Source organism: Aricia agestis, chromosome 1 (assembly GCF_905147365.1).
Source record: "Aricia agestis chromosome 1, ilAriAges1.1, whole genome shotgun sequence".
Lineage (NCBI taxonomy): Eukaryota > Metazoa > Arthropoda > Insecta > Lepidoptera > Lycaenidae > Aricia > Aricia agestis.
Window position 1 is genome coordinate 3,063,088 of NC_056406.1, and position 6,000 is coordinate 3,069,087.

Genomic DNA, 6,000 nt, shown 5'->3' on the forward strand with positions numbered 1-6,000 from the left:
ACTAAATTGTACAACTTTTAGTTGGATGCAATGTGCGAGCTCTCATATACCGCCATAGCTAACAGACAACAATATACTTACTATACGATATAGTCGGTCAACTTGAAATTGTAAGTCTGCGGTCGCTCTTAGGCTTTAGGTTATGATTATTGATTGACAATGTACTCACGTTTACTGTTTAGTGCTAAAATATTATTCTGTTCAACTGTCCAAGTACCTACCTACGCATAATGCGTAAGTATCAACGATAAAAATTTCGTTTCTATGCATTCATGTTATTATAATCATTGTAATATTATGAAGTATGAACTCAAATAATACGTTCTACGCAAATAATTTCTAGCATTACCATAACTTCTTGAATAGGTATACAAAAAAAACACAACACAATTTCTTGCATCAATTTTGTAAATAGTCAGTTGTCAGTTTTGACAGATAATCACAGATTAGATTCTTCTTCTTCTTTAGAAATGGCCAGATTAGATTCATGAACCCCGCGTTCCGTTTGATGTTAAAAACGATCAAAACGCTCAAAATAGGAGTCATTTTGAGCGTTTTGATCGCTTTTAACATCAAATGGAACGCGAGTGAAGGTATAATACTCCCCGCGTTCCAGATGACGTTAGAAACGCTCACGCTCAAGACCGTAGTTTTTCCCGTTCCACTAGCTTGTGAGCGTCAGTGATACAAACCCAAGTGGAACGGATTATGGATCGTTTTGAGCGTTTTGAGAAAAGTTTAAAAAAAAAGAACTATATTTTTTTTTATACATAGGTACATTGAACCGAACTTGGATATTACGATCCTTTTCTTCAAGTCGTAAATAAAAGTAATTTTATTGTTTATAGTTACATTTATTTTAATAAAATATGTAGGTACATAATATTATATTTGTTTCGTTTTTAGTATTACATTTTTTTACTTAAGTAATCATATTTTAATATTTTAATAAACTTTTATTATATTTGAGTTTTCACATTGAATTATATTTTAATAACAAAACCACACATTTTGAATATTGACTATTGTCACAATATACATATAAACGTTAGGTAACAATACCGCTTAATGCTTAGTCAAGTACGAGTAAGTCAACAGGTATAGGAGAGATGAGATGTTATTTAATTTATTTAATTAAAATATTATTTGTAATGAAATAATATAAAGTTTTTTTGTCTCTACTCTCTCCTGAAAACTTTCCAAACATGGCTTTCGCGATATAGTTACGTTAAAATTAAAAAAAAAAAAAAAAACTAGAACGCCCACTTTGACCCATCTTCGTCAAGGGTCGTTTTGAGCGAAAATGATGACGTCATGAGTGACGTCATAGCCGCTATCAAAACGACCCCGGTCGCCAAAGGGAACGGCAGAAGGGGACGTTTTGAGCGTTTTGGTCAAAATTAACGTCATCTGGAACGCAGCCACTATGATTAGATTCATTATGTTTTAATTCGTCCCGGTCGGGACAGGCAAAGGGAGCGTTGCCCATACAACCATTTCTATGTCTCACAGATTAGTCAATAGCATTTTAAAGTTAATATACCTAGCGGAATAGAGAAACAAAGGCCTGAGCAAGAGAGATGTCATTATCAGTATCAGTAACCACCATAAACTTATAATGCAGTAACCACCATAAACTCATAATACGACCATAGTACCTCAATGAATACGACAGTATATAAATAAGTCTATGGTAACCACTAACCATACCCCAATGGTCAGTATATAGAAAGACTTTGTTGCCAGTGGTAATAACTTTGCTCTAGAGCTGGCCTTCCAAATAATAATAAAAAAACGTATGGAGCGGGTTCAAGTTTAAACTCGTCAATCTCCTTATTATATATCTGAAACCATTGAGGTATTATGACTGGAGAGACATTATATCGGTGTATAAGCGTCAAAAGCGTGTAATATTATATCCTACTTAGTAGGACATAACAAAGGATTCGGTCTGCATATTTCATGTAATAAAAGTGTTAATAAAGGTTTTTATTGAAGATTTAATGCTAGATATTGTTGAGTTCTGTGCTTCCGCTAAATAATAAACCATAAGAATGGTCAAAGAATGCCTCAAAATATTAAGTACGTAAGTTTTTTACGTACGTTTTTTGGGCTTTTCAATCGGTATTTTTGTAAGCTAAAAAGATAATTTATGAGTTTATTAATCCCTTATTCGTGCTATTTATGGCATTAGTGCTAAAAATGTCAAATCAATTAATAATTTGGCTATAAAAATTGCATAGCTTTTTACGTGTGTTTACGGATTGTCATCACTTGAACTATTGTAAATCGATATCATGAATTAATTGACTTTCTTTCCTGTATCATATTGTGCTTCGAAATAATCGACAAATATAAATATTCAAGAAAATAAACGCACACTACTTGTATGGAAAAAAGCACAAAATGGCCACGCGATGACGGGCTAAGACTACATCTATACTATAATACTTTATCCAATGAGTTTCTAAAATACGTTAGTAACATAGAATATCATTGACTTTATCTATGTCTGAAACAATACAAAACATACAAAAAGTTAGTTTTTTAGTATTTCAACACAAAATTCTACAATTTAATGTTATTATTGTAAAAGTTACACAAATTATCTACAAAAGGAGTATGAACTAAGGATAAAAGGGAGCGGAAATAAGTAGGACGAGGGATATTAGAGGGTAGAGAATCGTACAACGAAGACACTAGACAGACGATTTGGACAGCTGAAGAAAATATGTTCAGGAGAACCATCGTCAAGTCCACACTAACATAAAGACGAATCTCTTATAAAAAGTTGATTTCCGAAGTTGATTTAAAAAACTGGCGAAACTAGAAACTGCAATTTTGGTTGTTTTTTGGGAATAAATTTTGAAGAGAGTTTTGTAGTTAATAAAAAAGTACAGAGCCCTGGTTTAGACATTGGCAATAAGTTAATTCTGTTATTAAAAGAGTTCGTGAAAAACATAAGGCAACAATCAGATCAGAAGCTAAAGGAATAAGAAGAGAAAGCTAAAAAATTAAGAACTTGTGTGGGAACAGACTACAGTGACATAAACAAGAGAGGAATTGAGTGATTCTTCAAAAATGATTCTCCGCGTCACTTTCGTGGGAATTTTTTATTTTCGAGTTATCTTTAAATAAATGCAAATATCTTTAAGGTGCTCTAAAGATAATAAATACGATCTTTAAGGCATGTAAATCGGTCCATAAACTACTGAGATAATCAAATTTGAAATTTTGGTCCCCACGAAAGTTGCGACAAACGCCACGAAAGTTACGATTGAATTTTCTAAGAAAAAAAATATGGATTGAAATCTTTTTTTCTAAAAAAATAAAATAAATATTTATTTAATCAGTTTTTATTAAGATCAACAATACTAGAGAGCATGGAGCTTTAATTTGTTGCTTAATCTGTCAAGTAACCGGTCCTGAAATGCTGTGATTTTTTCGAGGTTCAGGTGATTTTATTTGAAGTTCGTGAAGAATAAGTGATTTAGGAGGTCATATAAGGGGGTTTTCAACTAAATATGGAGATTTAGGACACAAGATCATAATATTTTCTTCGATTCAGTTTGTGGGATATATACGAGGGCTCGCTTCGCTCGCTCTCGTCTGAGTATCGTATCGCATTGCATTTGGATTGAGGATGTAATATCAGTTGTTTATGTAAAATACTGATATTCAGATTCGATATATTTGAAGAAAAGATCAGAAGGTAGATTGATGTATAAAGCCACATATGTTTTGTTTTTCAAAAAAAGCTTATAGAGTGAAAAATTAGTTCTGGGTACCAAAACCATAGCTGGAAATACTATACTATAGTCAATTCACATAGGAAAACGGTGTACAAAACAGCCTACGTAGCTTTTGTAGGTCACTAGGTAACTTTCATAGGTGAAAATCCACGAAAATTGTGCCACGAAAGTTACGAAAATTTTACATTTTTTAGAATTATGATTAAAGTAATAGGTAAATAAACAAACAAAGTGCTAGGAAATAATCTCGATCATATACCTTATTCCTTAATTTGATATGAGTGTCATAATTATAAATTATTATCATTCAAAACATGCTCGCAAAAGTTACGTGACTACAGCGACCACAAAATTTTTAAGGAATATCTTATCTTATATTTTCTTTGTTTTGAAGCAACGAGGGTTTAAGTCCCCTGTACTGATGCTGGAAAGACACTGAACGTTGGTGCAGCTAAAACGTGTAACCACAAGTCGCCGCGTTTGGAAGATAGGTGCAGTTTTATTACCCGCTCGTGAAACTAGCAAAATCGTGTGACACAGACGTTATGCCCATTAACTTTTTTAACTTAAGGTATAACATTATTTTATTTTAGGAATTAGGTAGCCCAGTTAATCTAGATTATTTTGATGTATCACACTCTATGCTTATGAATCGAATACAAAAGTTATTAAAGCTTTCCGTAAGCGCGAACAGAGTGTGACACGCGGAGAACACCGATTTTGCCCCCGATTTCGACATTGAATTAACCATTAAGCAAAAACTATAAATAATTATAGATGTTTTTTATTGAAATCAGATACTTAAATAAATGAGGAATAACGTGTGTTTGGTCCTAATGCTGTATGTTTAATAGGTAAGTAGTAAAGAGCGTGTGACCACATTTTGAGGGGTCTCGGAGAATTACTCAATTACTTCAAAATTTTCAGATAAATCTACAGATAAAGTCTCAGTAAACGGCGCAGAAAAAATTAAAAGAGACACGCTTAACGTTGCGTTGGATAAGATGATTATGGATTTAAATAATAGAAGCCTAGCCTATGAGACCTATACCAAAAATTTAAATTTTTAATGGATTTGCAAGACAAAAATCAAGAACACATAGATCTGGAAAGTGAACGTAATATTATTGATTATTATCCAAATGACGTAGACGAACATTTAGAGAATTAGTGCATTCAGTTAAAATCTTACTTACTGTAGTCGACAGAGTCTTACACCTCTTGCAGTGAAATTTTTTGGCTAATTTAGGAAAAGAAACTTGTTGATGTTTCCCAAACTGCTATACCATCTTAAAGATTTTTTAACGATGAAGATGGAAAAAGAACGCTCTGCTTCACAGCTAGTGAGCTGTGAAGCAGAGCGTTCTTTTTCCAGGATGTCGTATATAGAAAATAAATACAGGACAATAATGTCGAACTATCGACTAAATCATTTATCAGTTCTTTCGATAAATTGCGATACAACAAAGAACCTACAGTGCGATGACCAAATAAAAGAATTTGCAGCACAAAAATGCAGAAAGGTTGCTTTATAATTTATATGACATAACGTAGAACACAACCATTTAAAAGCTGTCAATTTATTTTGCAATAAATAATGTTTCAAAAAATAAATAAAATATTTTGTTTTCCTATTTTCTTCCTGTACTTAACATAATACATATACCTACATCACTACAGAAAACAGTTTCTTGTTAAAATAGCAATTAGTTGAGTAATTAGGTAGGGCCCCCGAGCAGTAGGTATTAGCCCAGGGCCCCACAAATTCAAGATCCGCCCCTGTGCGTCATGGAGGGTTTTGCTGGGAATACGAAAGAGTGACGTTGTGTTTTTGTCTCAGATGAATGATTGGTCTCGCGCGTGCGCTACGACTAGATACCGTCGGAGTACTTGAAAAATGCGGCAACAAATAATACGCCACATCGGGCGTAACCGCGCCAGTCGCGCCGCAAACGGCAAGCTTCGGGTGAGGTAGATGTGTCGATAATTTTCGAAATTTTATTTTATTGCGTAGTAAGACCTAACACTACAAGAAACAATAAAGATACTGGCATCACATACCATCAGTAAATAATATATATATCGTCATAAGCACGGAAAAATTATATAAATCTGAAAATTCGGATCGGAGTACCGCTTGATGTTCAGTGTTGCCAATTACCATAAACTAAAAATTCCCAAATTTTTCTGAGATTGTGATTTTTATTTATTTATTTATTATATCTTACTTTTTATATATACATAGTTG